The sequence below is a fragment of the Centrocercus urophasianus genome, unplaced genomic scaffold, assembly GCF_019232065.1.
Source record: "Centrocercus urophasianus isolate 14NV4802_14NV808 unplaced genomic scaffold, USGS_Curo_1.0 seq_27, whole genome shotgun sequence".
Classification (NCBI taxonomy): Eukaryota; Metazoa; Chordata; class Aves; order Galliformes; family Phasianidae; genus Centrocercus; species Centrocercus urophasianus.
Genome location: NW_024884833.1, coordinates 3986070 through 4010214, shown reverse-complemented (window position 1 = coordinate 4010214; position 24145 = coordinate 3986070). Strand labels below are relative to the sequence as shown.

The following is a 24145-nucleotide window of genomic DNA, read 5'->3' as shown; positions in this document are numbered from 1 at the left end:
AAATCTATTTGACAGCTAGGACATCGTGCTATTTGGAGATGCTGTAGCTCTATCATATGGGGGTTTGCGTTTTCATCCCACGCAACATACCAGTGAGACACTAATGCCTTGTTCACTTGTGAAAATACAGTGAGAATGCAAACAGCAGGCTCTTCTTGAGACACCTGTACTTATTTCAGTGGCATTTCAGATTAAATCTTTGATTGCCTTTCTATCCCAGAACAGCTCTTCAGTTTGAAGCATAACAACAGTATGGTATCATCATCATTCTTGATTAAAAGCAAGAATACAAAACTGTATGAATCCCATAAATGTTGTAGTCAATATTTGTGAGCGTCATTCACTGTGGATGAATAAAAAAGAATCAGGCTGTTTGTTCTGAGGAAAGATATATTTATGTGCACTGTTTTCAAGTGTTACTCCAATATCAAGTTTACTCCAATATCAATCATAGCATTTGTTATCAAAGTACGTCTAGTAAAAGAGATTAGTAGCCAGATTTTAAAAAGGAGGTTTGTTTTTTTCTCAGACAGACTCTTTCCTGTGTGGTTTAGCCTTACTGGGAAGAAGAGTACTGTAGAATCTCATGAAGATTTATCATTCTTTAACTGATATCCTGCTATAGTACATGAATCCATAATCCATGAAAAGAGAAATTGAATGCATATTTTGAACTAGTACTGCAGTATAACAGCTGATTTATGATCCTTATTTTAGATGTACATTTCTAATCCTCAAGAGATAACTTTTAAGTCCTTTGCCAATGCAATTTTGAAGAACTGCCATGAATGATCCCAGAACCATTCATTTGGTTCACAGAATCAAAGAATCACAGAATCGCAGAGTCACAGAATGGCCAGGGTTGGAAGGGACCTCAAGGATCATGAAGCTCCAACCCCCTGCCACATGCAGGGCCACCAACCTTCACATTTAATAATAGACCAGGCTGCCCTGGGCCCCATCCAGTCTGGCTTTGAAATGGGGCATCCACAGCCTCTCTGGGCAGCCTGTTCCAGCACCTCACCACTCTCTCTGTAAAGAATTTTCCCCTGACATCCAACCTCAGTCTCCCCTCCCTCAACTTAAAACCATTTCCCCTTGTCCTGCAGTTATCAACCCTTTCAAGGAGTTGATTCCCCTCCTGTCTGTAAGCTCCCTTTAGGTACTGAAGGCTGCAATGAGGTCACCCCACAGCCTTCTTTTCTCCAGGCTGAACAAACCCAGCTCCCTCAGCCTGTCTTCATAGGAGAGGTGCTCCAGGTTCATTCTTCTTTATGATGTAGGTGTCTGTATGTTGTGGTGTTTGCCTTCTATATTTGTGTTTTTCAACATTTCTTGTTCAATAATTTATGGTAGATTGTTGCAGGAAGTAAATATATGCTTGCTTCAGCCATTTACCTTAAGGTTGTGCTATTTTTTTCCTTTACCGTTAAGCCATAAATATGTTTCTGTGGTTTACTGCTGAAAAAGAGAAGGCACTGGAACTTGGAAGATAAGTTTATTTTTTGCTCATGGACAAATTAATTGCTTTATATCAAAGACATATGTTCATACTCAGGATAATACTAGAAAATGCTGAAAAGGACACCCATTGTTGGTGGGTAAGCAGATGATCTGAATTTTGCAAGGAAGGGAGAGATTATTAGAATGGCTTGTGCAAGAATCACCTGGACTAATTAGTTTTATTAAAACTTGCCCAATTACCAATATTTGCAGATGTTGTAGATATTCTTCAGTAATTGCAAGACATCAGTGCAATTCTGAACATAACTATGCAGCTTTCAGTTTCTTTATGTCAATTCTTGTGTGAAAGTATGTATCAGAAGTAATTTCAACGTTTTCTTGAAACTTTTCTTTCTCCATTTTTTTACTGAACCATGAACTGTGCAAAATAAATTCCCATGGAGTAAAGTATGTTGTAGAGTCTTTGACTGATACAGAATAATTGCTTTGTTGATTGTATATCCATGCATGATAAGATATGCATAAGAAGAAATCTGGTACAGAAGTATAAATAATACTTATCTTTAAGCCAGCATCTGTCATCTGCTTCAGCAGACAGTGTTTTCTTTCATTCTTGCACAAAAAGAGCTGAGAGATTTATGGAGCAGCTTTGTTTGTGCTCTGTGATGCTTAATCAATTTTTATTAAATTCTAAATTAAAACTTGGCTTTCATCTGTCTTTTTTTTTTTTTTCTTTCTTTTTTTTTTTTTTTCTTTTCTTTTCCCCAGTAGACATATCTGATGTACAGAACAAGAGAAAGACTCATGACAACCACAAAGTTTATGCAAAGGTGGGAGGGCTTCAATCCTAAAATCCTCAGCACTTTGACAATGTGGGGCCACTCTGAGTCATTTTTTCAGAAGCTGCATTGGTATTTCCCTGACATTCTTGAAAAGAATTAAAACAGAATGTCCTTGAAAGTAATAAAATCTTTAGACTTCCTCTACGATGTAACTGTCTGTGATGTTTGCAAGAAATTTTCTCCAAAATAATTTTATTTGTAGATGGTATGCATGGTTCCATCAGTCAAAGTACGTGTTTTAGGATGTCTTTTCAACTTCCTGACACCGTAAAACACTAGCTAATCCTCATTACATGCAGAGATATGTAAATAAGTATCATTATCTCCATTTTACAGACGGAGAAATTAAAGCAGAATTGTTAAGTTATTTAGTCAGGGTCACACCTCTTAGAAAAGGCAGAATATAGGCGACAGGAATGTTTGAGTCTTCTGGTCAAATCATTCCTCTTTCTGATGACAGTGAAAAATAATAGTCACCATCTGCAAAAATGTTCTTCTTAGAGTTTAGATAAATGAAATAAATAAGTTATAGGAGATACAGAAACGTGTCTTAAAATTTGTTATTGGGAGTTGGTTTGGATAATAGAATTTTTTGCGCTGAGTCAGTTCTTCCACATTTCATACAGGAATGATTCTGTAAACAATGCTAAGAGTCAAGTTCAAATCAAATGCAATAAGATGGAATTAAAATTATTGGCACACTTACTTGTTCTAAAGAATAAATCTTAGACTTTTTTTTTTTTTTTTTTTTTTTTTTTTTTAAGAAAACAAATAAATGGAGTCTAATGAAGAAGGGACTTTTGATCCTTTGACCTCAGTGTAACCCAATAGCAATTCTTTTTGGCCTGGCAACTTGCATTTTGTTAAGTCCATTTCCAGAATGCTATCCAGACTTGTCTGGAGACTGCTTTGTACTGCTTCCCTTGATAGTTTGTTCAAACAATTTGTCACTCTTGCTATTGCTAAATAGAGATTGTTTAGCTTCACTGTCCACTTCATGTTATGCCATTCACATTTAGATTGAGGAATCCTTTAGGACCTGCTATTTTCTTTCTATGAAGGTGCTTACACACTCAAATCAAAGTTATTCCTTCCTTCTTTTCAAAGATGTTTCTTATTGTAGGTCTCTTCTGTGACTTCTGAATAATGTTTCTGTCTCCTTCACTACAATATGGAGATAGAATTATGCTTTTGTTGCCTTCTCTTTCTGTCTGAAATTACGCTGGGAGCTTGTAATGAGTTGTACATCCTTAAAACTTTTCAGTGCCAGGTTTTTGGCATATAGCTCTCCGTTCGTGTTAGTCCTGTTTAACCAGGGAAATCTGCAGGGTTAAAACTGAGAAGGAAACATCTTCTTAGTGTAAGTACTCAATGTGGTCTTACTAGACAATAGAAGAAATTGCCACTTTGATGTCTTCAAGGAAATTTTTAGAATAGCAATGTGGATAGAAATATTTTTGTTAACATAACAGCTTCGCTCTCAGATATTTTGACTTAAATCTTGCAGACACCATGCCTAGAACACACCAGGTTGGCTTTTAGATTGTTTGCTATCCTCTCTCTACTGAGTAGTTAAACACTAACTGTAAGCTTTGCTTAAAAATGAATCTCACATTCTCCACAGCTGCTTGAAAAGACTCCTTCCAGTTTGTGCATGCTCTTTTTAAGAAATACAGCAGGCAGTAAATTCAAATCAGTGTGCCTGAATTCATTAATTTCCTTTGGCAGGCTACTGTAGAGGATCTGAGAAAATAATTTTGGTGTTAACTCTGAGGAAACTGGGATACAGCCTCCAGACTTTTCAAAGCTCAACCTCTAATCAACGAGATGTCAGTTAATTTTCTTTGTGCCCTTTTGCCTCCCTCATCCTTTCAAAACGCTGTGTGTTATCTGTCCCGAACACATTACTTCTGTGTCCAGTGCAGCAGCAGTAGCAGCATGGAAAAAGGCGGGGGACTGAGAAACTAGAGGAACTTAGAAAGGAAGACAAATAAAGAAAAGTGTCACTGAAATTTTAAAATGAAAACAGGATGTGGACATGATGTACAAGTGCGCTTTCATGATACAATGCAACTGGCTTTGTAGCTGCCCAGCTTTATGCTGTACGTACTGCTGTTTTCCAGTGTTCCTTTATTTTTCGCTGGGTGAATCACAGGACAGATCTAGTAAGTTTGTGTCTATTTCATGTGGAGTAAATTTAGAGTAGATGAACTGAGTCTTTGGAGCCATTGCCAAATGAGGTGGTGATGATGGCTAGAGAAGCTTGGAGCTGGCGAGTGCTTCTGGCAGGGACGCAACACATACTGCATCATGCCTTTGACCATGGTGCTTTAGACACACTGCCAAGTGTTTGTAACGAGATAGTGCTGTTACTGCATTTTACTTTTAACTTTTCCTCTGTGTAGAGCACGTCTCCCTTTTTGTTTTATAAACTGTGCTCTCCACAGTTTTTTTGAACTGCTGTAAACAGTTCTGATTATTGATAATTTAGCAAAGCATGAGGTAGTTTCATACAGTCCTCATTACGTAATGTTAAATACTCCATATTTGGCTGGCATAGTGTAATCTGATTCTTTGAAAAATGATAAAAATGTGGATGGTAATTGTCATTTTATCAGATGTCAGAAAAAGAAGGTGATATGCATTCAAGTGAGGAAGAGGTCCATTATCAATATGGTAAGAGTAATGGATGTAAGGATAACAACAGGTAGGTAAAAATTTTCTAAGAAAAGCAGAAGAGTTAAATCTCTCTGCTTAAAATAGGGAAAAACTAAGTCTTCTTTTTCAAAAGTGGAAAAACTAATGATTTTAAAATGTCATGAATGTGACATATAAAATAATATAAAAATATTTTAAATCAAATAATTATTTATTCATGTATATATAAGTTAAAATGTCAACATTTCAGAAAGAGAACAATGTCATTGTTTTTATTGCTGGTGATGGTTCATGAAAATGAAGTTTACTGTACCATTGGGACAGTGGTACAAATTCTCAAATTGTAAAAATGACAGTAAGATAATACCAATGCTAAAGATAGCAGAATACATTTAAACCAACTCTTTTTTCATCTTTCACTCCCTTCTAATAATGTTTGTTAATGGACCTTGTGACTGGGGTCCTACTGGAAGTAAAGTTGCTACTGCACAGGTGAAGTAGGTGCCCTGTATCTGATGGTGGTATGTTGTGCAAGATTAAGGTTTAGCCTTGATACACCTTGCAGCCATCACAGATGCCTCAGAGAAGGTAAAATTGAATTGAGTAGGAATGAGGTTTCTTGTGTTCCATCTTGAGACATTTCTGAGATAATGAGCATACTATTGTTCCTCCTACTTCTGTGTTAAGATTTGTGGGTTCTTCCACCTCCCTGTTAAGATCTATGGGTTCTTCTGTTTCAGAGGAAGATGATTATCTGTCATGGCTAAAATGACTTCAAGTTGTGTAAAGCAACAACAAACTCCCATTACTCTTTTTTATTTATTTATTTTTTTCAAAGAGTTTCTTAAGTGTTGTGAAGTTGGGTCAGTAGTATGCCATATCAGCACTCAACAGTACCATCCTTGTAGCTTTAATCTGGCCATTCACATCACAAACAGTTTTGGAAGCTGGTCAGAAAAGCAGGGTCAGAGCTGTGCAATGTGGTTTTGGCACACCTTCCGCTGTTTCTTCATGCTTTTGCTTTTTGTAAAAAGGTATCTGTTAACCCTGAAAAAACATGCTAACTAACTGCTAACTAACCCTGACTAACTAACCCTGGAAAAACATGCTAACTAAGTGTCAGCATACTTGTTGTGGTTTGGCTACCCTAACCGCCATTGTGAACAACCTTCTGATGTTTGTGTTTGCAGGGGTGGTGCTGCACATGGAGGGCAAGGATCCCCTCACCAGGTTGCACACCTTCCCTCCATCCTGCTCACTCTCTGCCACACTCGGGTCAGTGTCAGAGGTTTTCTGCTGGCCTGGAGTGGTGCTGTGGGGATGAAGTTAAGGACCAAGGCATCTCTCTTGAGCAAACTTTTATCTGGACAGCCTGTAGTGTTTATCTGCAGCTTTTTTTTTCTTCTTTCTTTCTTTTTTCTTTTTTTTCTTTTTTCTGGTAAAAAGAGTGAAGAATAGATACTGAGTTCCAAAGCTCTGACTCATATGGCCACAATGAAGTATTAGGATACAGCCATTTCCTATCTTTGTTTAGAAATCAACTGACAAGGCCTGGCGGATGCAGGCCCTCAGCTGCAGGGCTTCATGGAAGGAAATGCTTTTCGTCTTTATTGAGTACTGAGTGCTATTTAGCAATTACTTTGCGCATTGCATGTGGCAAGCATTGTGTAAAATGCTTTTCTGCGTCTTTCTATACACTGCAACCACCTGAGGCTCTAACGTGATTAAAATGTACTTCAGGAACAGTACTTGCAAGGTGGTTAGAAAAGGGTGGTGAGGAAGGCAGCGAATTGCAAGAGAGCTGTCTGCTTGCACAATGCCTTTCTGAGGAGCTCAGGCTGTACTACAGATACAAATAAAATATTGCCAATACTTCTTTGAATCGAGAAATATCTCAAGGCCACATGAAATTAGGCAGAGAAAAAAGCATGTGTGTCTTGTCTGATGTTGCAGACTCTTGGGTGGAACTAGGAGTAGGTAGTGCCCAGCTCTGGCTCCTATTCTTCTGCTCTGACCGCTAATTCCACTAAAGTTTGGGTGTCATAATCTCAGAAAAGGCAGCACATTTGCATGTAGTGAGAGTGAATGTCTCGAAAAAAATAATAAAAAGAACTCTCAGGGTAAGTAATGAAACAATAAAATAAGGAATGGGAGTACTAAAAGAAAAACAGTGACAATTGGAAACGTCTGTGGTCGCTGTGTATTTATCCTTAGTCTTGAAATTCATTGACACTCTTTTCATTATTTTTTTCTAGATTCTTCTGTAAATGACTCTTGCATTCTTTCATTTATGAACAGTAGAAACAATGGTGATTCTTTTTCTTTTCATCTGTATGGTTTCATGATTTCATTTACATCTCACAGACAAAATGTTTATTGGTAACTTACTATTCCCTTCTTCAACAAGGCCTTATTGGCATTTGCCATCAGTGTTAGAGAACAAACACACTTAAAAAAATGGAAAAAGCATAATCCTGGAAACTGTCCAAAGCAAGGTTAGGAGCCTACGTATGGACAAATGCTCTTGCTTGGAATGGGATAAAACATAGTCTCTGGTTCATGTGCTTCTGGTCTGTGTGTGTGTTTTTAGTTTTTGTGGAGCCAAAATTAAACACAGTGGAGTTTACTGTTTGCTAATCACCATGTGTTTACTTTCCCTTCCAAAACTGCAGTTGCCAACCAATACTTTTTCTACCCAGTGCTATGAATCTGTCCAAATAAACATGGGAAGTAGTAAAACAATGACACTACATGAAAATACACCCTCATTCATTAAACAGAGTCCAAAAATTTTTGTGGAATTTAGCAGTAGCAGAGAAATGTGCATCTTGTGGTCTCTCCAGAATAAGAAAAAGTAATAACATAACAAAAATGATGTTCTGCACTGAATCTCAAGAAAAACGGATATGAATGAATATTCTTTTATTTTATGCTCCCTCTGTAATTCCCGTGAGTTGGTGCACTTTGGATATCCATGATGTTATGTTAATTAGGAAGGCACATATCTTATCCTACAGAGAAGTAGTAATCAATTCTAACTGCTACTAAAGGTTACCAATACATTCTTCAAAGTGAATTTTCAGAGTGCTTCTCTTACAGAACATTGAAGCAATGGCAGAAGTTTTAAATGCAAATATTTTGCTTTTATGACCAACTAATGTTGTGAGAAAAGCTTTATCAGTGTGACAGTAAAGAAGCTGCACCAAGCAGCTGTCCAGCTCTTCCTGACTACCAAATTCAGTTAATCTGCAAAAATTTTGATCATGGAAGAGCTTATGCTTATGTTGGTGGATGACTCACAAATGACTCAAAAGTAGCATTAAGCATGAATATTGGTGATGAGTGAGTTGGAGGATGGAAGTTCTTTTTTCAAGACCTCACGCTGTGTTGAACACATTGAGAGATAACGGAAAGTGCACAGACACGATAGATCTCATGCAAAGAAGGTGATATTCAGCTCATCAGCTTTCTTTGCTTGGGTTTTAGAGGAAAGTGGATTTCTGCATAAATCATTACAATACTGCCTGCCGTGAGAACTGGATCAGGGGTTGGGTTGTAAGTGCAGCCAGCAACAAACATCAGGAGAATGTTCACGGTGTATGTAAAACATCTTGAGGGATCCATGCTCGTTCATGTTTTCCTGAGATGCTGTCTTGAAGCGTACATACGTTGTGCCTCGTGGACCCTTCTTGATTGTCCTTGGCAACAAGTGGAACAGCTGTTGCTTACTTTCAGCAAACCGCCTACTTGTTCTTGTAGATGTGGTTTTCTGAACCCTTTTGAGAGCACAACACATTTAAGCATCCACACTTGAATCTTAAGACTTGTCATGCAAAGTGATTGCCTGGGTCTGTCTGATGCCTTGAAACAGCTACAGTATTACCATTACTGCTCTGCCCCTGTGTTTTTCTTTTTATATCTTTGTTTGGTTTAAACCTACAAAAGGTACCCTCATTCCTTCAGTTGATAATTGCTTTTCTTCTTGAGAAAATGTTATTAGTGTTTTTGAGTCTGAATGGTAAGAAAAATATTTCTGTTGTAGTTGTGAGCACATCTTTTAAAATGAGATGCGGTGTACAATTTGCCTTACTAGTCTGCACCGAGGCAAGTTGAAATATAAATAACAAGATGTGTGAACTTCCTGAAATCCTGTATAGTCCTGGAAGAGGCTCCAGATATAAAGCTCAGCAGTTACCCCTAGGGTGCCTAGGAGTAAACCATTTTGCTAGCATTAAGTGCTTGTCCAAGCCACTCTTAGGACATGTGTAGCTCGATCTAGATGACTTTCCTTGGAAAAATTCTGGGGAGCTGAAGTTTAAATAAACAGGTTGGTACATGAACTACAACTAGCCAAATATTATTTTGATTGTGAAGGTAATTTTAAAAATTAGGTAAGCACAGTACTGATAGTTGGAAAGCAACTGTCCTTTGTCACAACCTGTGCAACAGTTGTAAGACATTCAAAAATATTTATTTGTATTTTACCCAGCAAGGAATACTTAAATCAACTGGACAATAGGAAGGCACTGTTTCTATCTCCTCTGAACAAGCTGTGAGTACAGAGGAAGTTGGTGAATGCAAAAGGGAGACAAAAGCAAAGGATAATGTGTCTGTGATTTCTCTTAAAGTGCCAATAAAGATATTTAAACATTTTTAGTCATATATTACATCAGTTTTCCATTACATGAAGTGAAATTCTCAGATCGAAAGAAATGGTATCAATATCTTTGAACAAATTTGATAGTACAAGGCAGCCTACAGAACTGCTCCCTTCCTTTACATTTGAAAAATCTATAGAAATGACAGCTGAGATCAAAATGTCATCATACTGAACACTGTGAAAAAAACAACAGAGATATAACACCTGCCCTAAGGAGTTTATGATCTGCTGTAAGATTTGGTGCCAGGAAGGAGTGTAGCACACGGTGAGACCATGGGAGAGGTTGTAGTTCTAGGAATTTGTGGTGACTACTGTGTCCTGCTAGATAAACATCATTCATCATTCAGCATCTTTCATTGAGGTTAAGACACAAGCAAAAACACTGGTGCATTTGGCAGTCCTGGCAAGTCATCTGTCTTGTGACAGTCTTGAATTTGTGAGATGAAGTTGCTGTCAACTTAATTTCTGAAATTTTATTGTTCTGGCTTGAGGACAGAATAATTTAGGGCTGGACTCCTTTAACTTCCTTATTTGTTGACTGGCTGTAGTGAGCATGCCCACTCCTACAGAGGAGCATCTCCAGCACATTTATATCCAAAAGAAGACTATTGTTCTTAAAGTTCATAGTTCAAAGTTTTCTTTTCCTCTTGCATTTCTGATAAGCTGAGCAATACCTTCCTGATATGAACATTTCAGTTGCTGGGAGTCAACTAAACTGAGGTTATCTGAAAGAGGAAAACTACCTGTGTTGGCATGGGATGCTGCGTTCTTCAGCTGCCTTCATTGCCTTCCAGTTTCCTTGGACTGTTTCTGTGAAGGAGGCAGACTCTATTGGCAAACCACAAGAACAGATAGTCACCACTACAGCAATTTTGCCTCTCCTCAGGGCATTCTTAAATGTATTATCATAGCTCATAGAAGCTGAATTGAATACCTGCATAAATGTTCTGAATGGGGAGAAAGGGCATGTCATTATGGCAGTCATTAAGCAAAGGCCACAACTTCTGTGTGAAAGTGTGTCAAATGATAAGATACAGTTATGTTATGACCACAGGAATTTTGCCATATCAGATCGGAACAGAGGGCCAGGATGCTGCATGCAGTGCTTGGTGTAGCACCCCGTATTTGATAGCAGCAGAGGAATGTGCAAAAAAGCCATTAATTGACAGTTGCAGAATAACCTGCCCATAGGGGAAGTAGCTTTCTAAGCTCAGGCAATTAGTGGTTTTCTTTTGCCTTTTAGTAGGAGTTTGTATACTTTGCCTTTAGTGAGCAAGCAGTTTAGTTTGCTGAATAAGAGTTTTCACTTGGCTGCAGGAGACTTTGTAATTGTGCTGTGCTGCTACTTTCAGAGCTTAGGCTTTGCTGACCCTTCTGTGAGTCTTACATAAAATACAAATGGAAAGGGGCAGGCTGAGAGACCTCAAAAATGGAAGGAAGATGTATTTCAGTAAGATACCAATACTGCAATCTTAATAATTCACCCTCTTGGGAGATCTTTGAAGCCTTTTTTCTTTTTTTTTTTCTTTTTTTTCTTTTTTAATGTCTGTAGGCAAAAATATTTATCCTGCTGTAGAACATGCAGGGATGTCTCCTACAAAATAATAATAATGATAATAAAGAACAACCAAGTATTTAATTGAAATACACTGTACTTTTTAGATAGTAAATTTTAGAGATATGAAATATAACATTATGTAAACGTTCTAATCCTTGGCTTTGTAATACCAACCAGTAAATAATAATGCTACCTTCAATATCTAGCTTCCTTCTTATCAAATGCTTCACTAAAATGCACATCTCTAAGATTTCTTGTTCTGTGCTCTGTGCCAGAGGGAATATTACATCACTCCTTTGAGAAAAGATGGAGTAGTAGTGCTAACTGCTTCATGGATACAAATGTTTTCCTGAAATTTACACTAAATATTTTAAAAATTTTCTTCTTATGCTCTCATATCGTCTACACTGTACTATATATCTCCTTTTTTAAGAAACAAACAAACACCACCTATCTGGGTGCTCAACTAACCAGCTTTTCAATCTAACAGCTGCCTGTTAGATTATATAGTCTATAATTTATAGCCACATGATTTTTGTTGTCAAACATTTTTTCTAATCCCAGAAGAAATTAAATCTCTGGTTATTCCCAGACATAAAAAGCTGGTACTTTAGGAGTGTTTTGGGGATACAATGGTGAATTAAGAGTTAAGTAAGTGACCAGTTTGTGTTGAACTGAATATTCACACTGTTGCTGGATCCTTAATCCCTAAGCAGATGCTTTACCACAGTTTCATTATAGTCCAGAAGTACCTCTTGTATGAGAAAATGCAGCCATGCAGAAACATTGCAAACACTATTGACTTGCCTACTGCTTTTTGCTGCTCCTTCTTTCTTCCTTTCTTTTAATTTCTTCCTTTAAAAAATAAAAAATAAAAAAAAATATATATATATAAATAATTTTATTTTGTTTTGGTTTATTTCATTTCATTTTATTTTATTTCAACAGGATACTTTGTCGGCTTAACTTTCAGGCCCATTTACCTTTCCCTTGCCCTTTACCTACTATTTCTGTTTTGCTTCTGAATTAAATTAATATAATGCATGTGATGACCTAAAAGGCCTTCATTATGAACTGCTTATGAACTTGCTTTCAAACAGGACTTTTTTTTTTAATTATCAGATGAGGCTTCTCTTGCTTTTTCACGTCATGGAATTTCAAATACCTTAAGTCCTGCGATACTATATTTTGTGAATAAGAGAGAGGAGAAAATAGAGAAATTTTAGTTCTTCCTTTTGTTAACCTGCTCTTGTTTTGGGCAGAAAAAGAAAGGGATATTGTTACTGAAAGTTGAAGATCTGCCAGCTTGTAAAGTATTCCTTTTTGTATGAAGGAGATTAAGTTGGCATTTTATGCAGTTCTCTTGTGTGCACCTTCATGTCTTGTCATAAAGCATGTAATTACTGCATTTCACTATCAGCAATCATTCTTAAGGTAAAACCCACTATAAATCTCTCATTAGTGAAAGTAAGACAAAGAAGTACACCTTCAAAAAGAGAACTATGTGTTAAAGAAGTTAATCTTTTCATTGCACAATAGACAAAGAATAAATAATTTTCATGTAGGGCTTTTCTTTTACATGCAATCAAAATGGTTTGTGATAACAGGTCTGGTACAAGGCTTTTGTAAACACTGGGTTTTATTCAGGTGGGGTTGATCTTCCTTCGGTGTTGCATTCAAATAAGGTAGTCTCTCTTCAAGTCTATGAGGCTGGGTCACATCCTCCTTGCGGCCTAACTGTACCATGGCAAACAGATTTTGATGCTGCTTATGATATGGAGAGTGGAAAGCCATCACAGCTTGCTCTGTGCCATGTATTTACTGCCACCACCAGGATGAAGGCTATTTTCTGGGAAAGCAAAAGAGAGCATGTGGCTAGACCATGTTCCACTAACAAGCTTTGACCTGAATTATAGCCCCATCATATGTGACAGACATTGACCATCAGAGCAATGGCTGGCAAATTTGAGATTCTTCTGTTCTAGGCTGAGAAGTGGTATATCTTGCTCTTGTAGTAAGACCCATCTTCTTTTACTGTCCAGGTCCATCAAGTCAATAGATGAATATTTAACAAAGTGGATTTTTCTTCTTGTTTTCAAAGATTTCCAGAGTTACCAGATCTTAACAAAAAGTCCTGAAAATTATTGTTTGCTACCTTCCAGAGTAAGTTTTGTTGATAATTAAAAGATACTTAAAATCTCTTCCTTGTTATGTTAGTATTTCAAGACAGCATTTTCCAATGGAAGGCCTATTGTGAGGTCATTGGCATCTTGTATTTTGTGACAGCATTCAGTGGACTGCTATCCCCTTCTGACAAATTTGTTGTTCTAAAAAGGAGAGGAAAGAAAAAGGTAAAAAATGACTGAAAGGGGGAGGGAGCTGTGTTTATGCTTGGTGAATGATTACATACAGTTAAGATTTTCTGAGTAAGAAGACCCAACTTTATACATTTAGTTTCTGAGATTTACATACATGCCTGTCAATAGAAACACATGACCAAACAAAGTTCAGGCAATATTTTAGAACTGTCTAGTGCCAGAGACAGCTTATAATGTTGCTATACTGCATTTCAAAATGAAATTCACTAAGAGATAATATTCAGTTGTTGGAATAGGAAGCTAAAAGTCAGCAATGCTGAATTCCTCTTCCTTCTGACACTCCCCCTCGTCATCAAAGAAAAAAATAGAAAAATCTATTAAACAAGTTATTTTTCACACTACAAATAAGATTGTTCCATGGCAAAACTAATTTCTATGAAACCTGCTAATGTATAATATCAACTGGAATCAAGATGAAACATTCTAAATAAATTAGTTCTTCCAGAAGTTGAAGTGAGAGCCAAACCACAAGCTCTTCTTTGCCTCTTTGAAAGACTTAGATGTCAGATGGAATGCTTTCTAAAACAAGGATGTGCTTGAGGGGAGAAAGAAGAAAAGTATTTTGTTAACCAAAATAAGTAGAATTTAGTGTTAGTATTGCAGCTTTCCTATTTAGAAAAAGCAATAGGAGAGGAAACGGGCTTAAACTAAAATCGAGTTTCAATGTAAGGTACACTTGACACTGCATAACCCACTTCCTATTTATACACCCTCTGAAGTTGCCTAGTTTTGTTCTTCCAAGGGCAGAATGATTTACTAAATTTACAAGGTCTGTTACAGAGAAGAGAATGTGTATTAAGTTAGTTCCTTCAGGTGAGTGTGTACACATCCTAGAGTCTTGACGCATTGTGCAGAGAGAAATATAAAACAAAGACAACAACATTGCACTCTTGACCTTTTTCCCAACCGTTTGAGCCAAATTACTGTAACCAGTATCAAGTGCAACTATTGCTTCAGCATAATGAGCTATCTTTGCTCTCAGATCTAATTGGACTATTGCTTGTACAGAAATCACGTAGAAAAAAAATGTATAATCACCAGTTAAATGAGTCATTGCTTTTCCAGGAGGTTACATAAAAAAACATTAACTTGTTTGCTAAATGTGGGCACTTCTATTTGGGATTCATACAGAATCTGGGAAGCAGTTATTTCTTACACCATATTTATGAATAATGACAAGACGCTGCCAGCTGGTGTGTGTAAAGTTGTCTAGACCAATCTAAGAGCAGTGTGTTTGTGCATCTTTTCTTACGGCAGCTTTGAGGGCCAAGGAAGCAGACTGAATAATTTTCCAGTGACTGCTAAGTGACCTTAAACTCTAGTAGAAGTGATGCCTGCAAACTCTGCAGCTTTGGCTGCACTGACAGAAATACTAAAAAAAGAATGTTGGAAGGGTATCAGCACTCATGTTTCAGGAACAAATATTATCTGAGAGAAAAAGGAAGCTTTCCTCCTGGGCCTGATATTTCAGAGTTTTATAAAGGCGAAATTTTCATCATCAGAAATATATAGTAATGAACACACTTTGAAATAGGAAAATGATGACAAATTTGGAGGTATAACCTGAAGGAGTAGGCATTTCTATCTGCAGTGTATTCTAGAGTGTTGAGTTCTGTATGTGCGTAATAAAAAATAACTCTATTGATCTGATAAAGACTCAAAAGACAGGTAAATATGAAAACTTACATTACAGTTTCTATCTATTGCTCCATTGTGCCAAGGTATTTTAGAAAAGGGTGATCAGTGCTTGAGTTTACTTACATTATTATTGCTACATCTAGATACACTGAGATGATGTGGGTAAGACAGTGACTCTCTGGAGGCATCTAGATACACTGTGATTCATTAAACATTCCTGAAGCATAGTGAAATGGAAAAGTCAGTGAAGTACTGTAATATCTTTTGTATAAGTTATGCAAGGACGTTTAAGAGTTTAGTGTTGAGGGATTAACATTGTGTGGTAGAAATCTCATTTAATTAACTAGATGATGCATTCTAAGTTGCCACTGTACAGATTTTTGTAGAGAAATTAATCCCAAATCAGCAAGTATGTGTAGAACTATAAAGCCAGAGACAAAATATACTCAGTAAAGAATAACTCCATTTCTGTTTTGAAATCAAACCTATACGCATCACTGCAAAGATGGAAAGCTGCTTACTTACTTTTGTTTCGCAGTGTATACCTGCCCACAGCCCTGAGAGATGTTCTTATCCCTATTTTGGGGAAGAAGAATTATTTAACCTCCTGCTAAGACTCTGTGTTTCTTGCTAAACCTTTGAGTAGGTATAAAGGTGATTCTGTTACAGAATTGTCAAAGGGACCGGATTCCCTGCTGTGCTGGCTTCCATTTGCTTGGTATCCTTGCCATGCCATCTACTTAGGGTTTCTTACCCTCTGGAGTTCTTTGGGAGTCTCAGCTTTGTAATCAGTTTTCCTTTGCTGAGTCTTCTGATTTCTTGGTTGGTTACTAGAGTGGATAGGTCTAGCTATGACTTCATCCTTTGCCAATCATCAAAATATCGTTTTCATCTTTTGCACCCTTCTCACCAAGGAACAAGAGAGGCCCGCTAAAATAAGAGAGAGGTGGGAAGGAAATAGCTCCAGCTTCTTCCCCTTCACCACTAGATGTATTCAAGGGGAGTCTGATAAATGATAGCTTATCGGAGAAGATTGGGCTTGCACAGGTATTAACACCCATATTTTGGTTTGGCTTGGCTGTCACTGGAGATAGTATGAAATCACGGTTGAGTTTGCAGGGCTGACAGCACAGCGAGTCCAGAAGTGGATACAGTGCACCAGATGACGCCTTTCCAGGGCTGAATAGAGAGGAAGGATCTCCTCCCTCAACCTCCTGACTGACATCAATGTCATCTTGTACAGGCCAGGAAAAGCTATCAACTAGGAAGTGACTAAGTAGATCAAATTTTAGCAAAATATTCATGTGTGTGGTTTGTGGCCAGGCCAAACCTCAAAAACTTTCATCTGTAAAAGACATTATATTCAACTAGTGTGGACTGTTCTCAAGTCATTAGAGAATTTTTCATCATGGAGCTGGTTCTGAGAGTAAAAACAATAGTTGGAGTCATCTCTTACCATATAAAAAACATTCAAGAAGTAGAAAAGCATTTTTCCTTTACTAGGGAAGAAAAATCTACAGTGTTTAATGAAAGATCTTCTACTACTATTTTGAACAGGCTGGTTGTTATCATCTGTGCTGAGTACTTGCCTAGTAGCAACTCTATTCTGTGTATTCCAGCATTCCAAATGTTTGACAATAATCATTAAAAAAAAGAAAAAACAAAAGCAACCCGTCTTTTTGAGAAGGGTCTATTCTCAGTGCACATTAAGAGTCTTCAGCTTCTTTGCCTACCACTGGAAAAGAAACCCAGGCAAAACAAAGTCCCAAAATCAAAAAGCACAGACTAAACCCCAGCATGATCTGAACTCCAAGGGTCGAATATTGAGACAATGAATGATCGCTTGGAACAGTTACGCTATCAGAAATGAGAGATTACCCAGGACAACCTATATATTTCATTTAGGAAGACAAGTTGCAGATCTGAAGTATGCAAAGACTGACTCAGATCTTTCTTTTTTTTTGACATCTCTATCCTCAATCACAGGTTTCTATGCCTGGGCATTATGATGGTGGGTACATTCATGCAAAACAGTACTTCTGGAAGGATGGACATGCTTTATAGTTTCAGTTAATCTTCTGTAGTAGTTAACTTGGGATTTTCAAAAACACTTTCTGAAGACAACCTTCTACTCCTGCTTGAGGAAAACGCAGGCAGGAAGTATTTCAGATCAGTATTTAAAGAAATTTTATTTTCATTTTACAAGAAGCTAAATACTTGAAAGAATTCAGCATAGATATATATATATATGACATCAACTTTAACTTCTCAATTCAGCTTCAATTATATCTATCATTTATAACAGCAAAGTTGACAGATGTGTTATTAGAATTGTTGTGTACAAACAAGTTAATTTTTTAGAAAGGTTGGGTACAATCTCTAACTTCCCACTTAAGTTATCCTACTGGCCATCAATGTGATGACTCATGAGTTAGATGTGTATTGAACAGTATGGATTTGTTAGGTTATATACTGTGACATCTGTAAGTCCTACACAGGTAAAAAAAAATCTGTTTCAGAGATGGTTGAAATTAGTTGTGAAACTAATGAAACAGAATGCGAAATATAGATGTTGGGCCAAGCTTTTCTCTTGACCACATAACTGCATGAGCTGTAATGACATTTGCAGAATGATTTTCTGTTTACCTTGGAGTCACTCATAGATGCGATCTAATACATGGATTCAATATACATTTTTGATTGAAACATCTTTTGGGCTTCATGATTTATTAGTTGTTTTAGCATCTCTATATCTTTTCTTACTTTCCATCTCCAGCCAGAGGAAAATCTTTAGACAATTGAACTGCATGATGTCCTTTGGATCAGGAAGGTGTGATTCTGCGTGGAGTTTACACCCTGTAAACAAATTGAGTGTATTTCCAGGTGCAGAAATGAGATTTTGAAGACTATCTTCTGTATTGATACTTGGAAGTATTAGACTGTCTTTGGCGTGAGACTGTATCATTGCTACTTGTGGTTGAAAATGCTTAGTATCCAGTGGCAGGTAGTCAAGACGAATTTGACATAGTTGAGTCATTTATTTTGTAAGCTGCTTTTGTTGTGAGGGTTTCACCCCTGGCCTCAACAACACGTCTATTTCACTACTTGGCATCCTCTGAAGACACTGCTAATTTTAACACATTTTGTGGTTTTGTAATGTGGCAAATTCCCACTAGGTGCTAGACAAACAACTTCTGCATTTGTGATTTAAGGCACACTTGAACTGGGGCTGTCAGAGGTAAAAGATTAATACATCATTCCAGCCGATTAGTTGGTCGTCCCTCCCAGGTCCTTCATATTTGCACACTGAAAATTTTATGTAACTTTAAGATTAGAGTTTGAAATTATTATCAAAACACAACAAGCTAATATTGCAGCATCAACAAGCAGTCTGTAACATTTTAGTTGTATTTCTAAGGAGAGCAGCACAGAGTGTTGTTCCACAAGTTGTTTTCTGCTTACTGCTCTTTCAAAAATCCTCTTTCATTTACTGTTGATTTAGAATGTTATTAATCTTCGAGTGCATATTAATGTTTAATGATAAGGCAAGAGGACATACTGGCCACACCTTAAGGAAAATAATCTTATTCCTACAGACTATTTTCTTCCTTGCTTGGAAAACCTCGTATAGCTCTCAGAATATTCATCACCATTTAACCTTGTCTTTTCCTGTAAAAAGGATGCAAAACACTAAATCCGTTCTCCAAAGGAGAATGTTTGTAATGACATGAAAAGGGAGAACAGATGGTATCATAAAGCTTAAGGGGAAAGTATAGCACTTTAATTCAAATTGTTTGACAGAGTTAAAGACAGCCACTTAGTTACCAATTGCTGAAGTTATTTATGCTCCTTTGTGCAGAAGAAGAAAAACCACAAGAAAAGTAGAATGTTTTGTATATTTTAGAAAGAAAAGGGTAAGATAAAACAAAGTAGTGTTTTATTTATATTCATTATTTGCATATAGCAATACCCTGAACATGATTGATCTTTTTAACCAGCCTTACCAAGTAGTTAGAATTATACATATTTTATGGGCTTTTTTTTGGCTTCACAGTGGACAAGTTAACCTTGTTGCGGCGTGACAGCCTACCAGGAAAATAAACAGATCTTCATTACTTGGAATCTTTTACCATATTCCTTCCTATTTTAACTAAATTAGTTTTGCAGTGCATCAGGATTTAAATTCTGATTCAGTGCATTAACTTATCCCCATACTGCTTTGATTGAACAGCAATGCATCCATTACCAATGCCATATCCAAAGTGACGTTTCCATACAGACTACCTGCTGTTTCATTCATAACCACAAAGCAGCCTGAAATGACTTTACTTCTTTTTACAACTTGCAAGGAGTTAATGGACTGTGCTGGCTCCCTGCCAAAACCCTTAAGAAACTTTATTAATGTGTTATGAGGCTGGGACACCATAGTGCAGGATTTTATTGGTTATTCCTTTTAATGAATAAAAATATGGATGCACAATTAAAACCATGTTTTCAACCAATTGCCTTCTAATAAATGTTAAGTCTTTGACAATGATATTTTTTAATGTTCACTAATGAAGTTTTTGTTTCTCTCTTTTCATAATCTATAACTTTACAGGGCAAGAATATTAAATTTGCATTGTGGGCATTCCTTTCAGCACAGACCCTTCTACTAGCTTGCAGAATATTCTTTTCTGATGCAGAAAAAGGAGCATTGAAAGCTTCTTGTTGGACACTACTTTGTTACTCTGTCCCTATAAATGAGTTATCTCAAATGATGAAGAGAAATACTATATTGGAGTATATTGGTCTGGAGCTGCAGGCAGCTGGTATATATGGTACAAGACGTACAAAGAACTAATGTAATGTAGCTTGCTTCAAAATTAATGACAGAAGCCAGCTGCTGATAGTCATATGATGTGTTATTTTGCAAAGCTTTCTTCTCAACAGGCAATGGAATTAGTTTCTGTTACACATAAACACTTTCTAAAATTCAGAATTCACTCAATGAAGTAGATGAAAGTTGTGACAAATTTTAATGCCCGAGAACAAGAACAAGAATGTTTCATTACGTAAAGACATGTGAATGTGTTTCTAAAGGAAGGCGGTTTCCTTATTTTTCATTTCATTATTCAAACATAAATAAATGTTCCCTTACTGCCATTGTTCACTGACAAGCATCAACATTTGCAGCACCCTGTGTGCATTTTTCAGATAAACTAATGCTGACTTTTTATTTTTTTTTCCTAAGACTGATAAATAAGGAAAAAAACAACACCATAGCTTTAATTAAAGTATTGGTGGGAAATAAAAAAAAGAAATGTGGGAGTGAAATTCAGTAGGACCAAAAGGGAATGAAAAGATTCTAGTGAATCAAAAATTTTAAATAAAAATGCCTCACTCTGTTTAACTAGTTTAATACAAAAACAGATGTTGAGAATGGTTAAGTTTGCATAGAAATTTCCATTCTGTTTTCATACTTGTCACTTGGATTTGAAATTTTCAAAGCTTGCTCTATTAGAAAGCGGTTGTGCTTTGCACATAATTTGAGCAGAAAAAAAATCACAAGTATTTGTATGTTTTTAGGAAAGACCATATATATGTATATATATATATATATATATATATATAAGGAAGAGCCTTGGTGTAAAAAAAAAAAAAAAATCCATCTTGTGACCTTCATTCATAGTATTTTCTTGGAAAAATACCCAAAGGTAGAAAGACCAGCATTTGCTGGGAAAATGAACCTTGCTGAAGAACGCAGGAGTGAATTATTGTAGCTTTGGTGAGGGTGTGCGTGATATTTTTCTAGGAATGGCGCTTCAGGATCCCGGTTGGAGTTCTCACTAATTCATTCCTTCCTTCAACATCAGTGGAAGTTGGAAAAGACTTGCAGGACTGCCTGCAGTGTATAGACCTGATGCAATTTAGGAAGTTCACTAACATCTGTAGTTAGCAAACAAAATTCATATGGAGGTGCTTCATTCAGTAGATAACCTCCAGTGAAGATTATTTCATGAATACATTTTCCAAACCAAATGGAAGCATCTTTATGCTAACAGAGGCTCTACTTGCAAACTAAATCATTTCACACTTATATATAAGCACAGGTGTTGGATGTGTAGCCTCAATTTAGGTTCTTTCTAAGATTGTTTGAAATCATCAGTGCAAAAGTATCAAGACATAAGCCTCCTTTGGTGAAGAACATGAGTAAAGGACCACAAGAAGGGTCCAGAGAGCTAAGAATTAATTATATTCCCTACACTGATTATTGTGTCTTGACTTTTGAGCATCTAAGTTATCCACACACCCCTTTTGTATACTTTTAAGTGAGATAGAATAGAGATCTTCAGGAGTAAAAATGAACAAAACATTGACGCAAAAAGAATTAATTTATGGTAACTTTTGTCTCCTCATTTTCCAGACTCAAGTACTTATTTCAGTGTTCTCTTTCGACAGATTCATATGGAATTTAGAGCTAGACATTAGCTAAGGAATGCAAAGTAAGAGGGGACCTTGATCACAAAATTTCATTTAAGTCAAAGCATCTGTAGTGATGCTTCTGAGAGAAGAAATTCTTTGATTTTTTCTGTCTTGTTAATTCTTAGTAAAATAAAGTGAACATATGCCAACAGTAACTGTCAATAAATAATAATAAAAAAATATTATGCCTAAATTTCTCTTTCCTTTGAACATTCCAGAAAGTCAAGTGTCGTTGACAGCGGAAATGTGAGCAACTAATAGGAGTCTTTTCTACTGAAGTAGAATTGCTAACATATAGAGGCATTTCCTGCAGCATTAAAATTACAGCATGAATATTGTAGAATTTTTTAATATGATAAACAAAATTTCAGAGTCCTTTGAATCCTGGAAGTTAAAATTTGTTCTCTTTGTGTTTAGCATAAGCTCTCTTGGCAGTAGTAAGCAGAACCTGGGGACTGGGGATAGAAACTCATTTTTTTTAATTGCTTACAGCAGAAAAAATGCTGTGTTTCATGTTAATATACAGAAAGTATTGTCCTTGCTTGCAGTCCTGGTAACAGAGCAGACAAAGTGAGACTCTGGAATTTGAACTTGAGAAGATTGTTCTTCTGGTTTTTTTTTTTTTTTTTTTTTTTTTTTCCTTAATAAATAAACAGAAATGTGTACTTGATCCTTAAAATATTTCTTCCAGTCTAATTAGGTAAAAATGGAAAGGGATTTTGTGGGTATCTGGTAGATTAAGTACTTGCTGTGGGGGGAAATGTCCTGTGTTTGTTGTGTGTTGCAACTGAAAATGCCACGTTAAATGAGATATGAGGAGAAATGAACAGATACTCATTCTTAAAATGTATACATGACATTCATGAATGAAACATTCTCTGTGGAGGAGCAGATCAGATAATTTTACAAGTAGAATATTTTGCATGGGGGATATTTAACATGGCAGATGCTTCGGAAAATGCAAATGGCAGAGAGGATGCCGCTGTGCATATCTGGTTGATTGAGTTTCAAGCATAACTGCTTGCTAGATGTATTTTGTCTTTTTTTTTTTTTTTCTTTTTTCTTCTTCTTAGAGGGAAGTTTAAAGGTGTACTTATTAAATATTAATAGAAGAGAAGCCAATTGAAATTGCATGCCAATGTAGTCCTTATGCTCTTTGGAACCTTAACCCCAGCTCACTGGTACTTACAAGGACATCAGCATTACATAGCCGTGTGACTTTGATCCCGATTACTAATTAAACAGAGGGTGAAAGTCCCTAATTTCAGGAGCCTACTGAGAGGGCAGAACTATCACAGTAAATGTCCTTTGTATTCATGAGGACAGAGATTTGCTCAATAGAGTAAAACAGCTTAGAAATAACAGTTTTATAAATAACAAGTTGATCTTGATTTGAAGTCTTCTGAGGCAGCAGTACAGCCATAGATAAGTTGCTCATGGTCAGCTGACTAGCATCTCTTTAAAAAATTCACACATCATTATGTAATGTCTGGGAGTTTCAGAACAGCCGATAGACAGGAAGAGCACCCAAAAAGGCAAACTGCATATTCACATGGTATCTGTGGGTTTCTGATTCTTGTACTAATGGACTATCTTCAGAGGACCCATTTTTTTCTTGTTTTTTTTTTTTTTTTTTTTTTTTTAAATTGTAACATGTGATAAAATCCCTGTAGTTTTATAGCCTTTCAAAGAAAATTCAGAGGAAAGATTATAATATAATCAAGTATCAAATATGTCGTTTCCTAAACTGCCAGGTAAAACATGCTTGAGGAACCACTGAGTAAGCAATAATAATGCAGTCTTGGCTGAGGCTTGAAATGTCTCTGCATCAAAGCTGGCTATGATTACAGCACAGAAAGCAGGCCCAAGAAATCTCTGGATTGTATTTGATGTGAAGATGAACACTCTCCCAGCTTTGTTATTCAGGCCCTACACGGAAGAGGTAAGCTTTCCTAGTCCTTGGCAGGAGTAGGACAGTTGACGAGATCCTGACCAAATTCAGTATAAAGTGCCTGGCATAGTAGAGACTCGAGAAATGTGGAATGTTTTTGTACCTTGTAGCTGGTTGCTTGGAAAGGAGATTTGCTTTAAAAGCAGGCAGATGCATTCAGTGCAAAGAATGTCTCAGGTGCTTGGGACTCTGCTAGTGCCTTGTGACAGAGTGCAGAAGAGCAAAGGTCTCAGCATGTGTGCTGCTGGCACAGAAGAGTGTTATGATCTAAGCATAATTTAAAACAATAAAATTGCACTTCCCTTCAGGAAGCCCGTCCTCCCCACTCTTTCCCAGTGGTGGGATGCTGCCGGCAGCCAGCCTGCCTTCCCACTGCTGCCCTGTTTCAGTGTTCTGGGAATGTGGCATCACAGACCTGTGCAGGCAGGTCCTGTGCATGGGGGGAAATCAAGCTCTCTGCCTCATCTGAGACAATCAGATGGTTTTTAAACCAGCTTTGGCTTTTGCCCTTCGCACAGGACGACACTAGGT

The 24145-nt window shown here is 36.9% G+C and overlaps 1 protein-coding gene across 9 annotated transcripts in view; it reads left to right on the top strand.

The window, feature by feature from the left end:
• Positions 1 to 24145, top strand: part of NFIB (nuclear factor I B) — a 170661-nt gene that overhangs the window by 58172 nt on the left and 88344 nt on the right. The window lies entirely within an intron of this gene.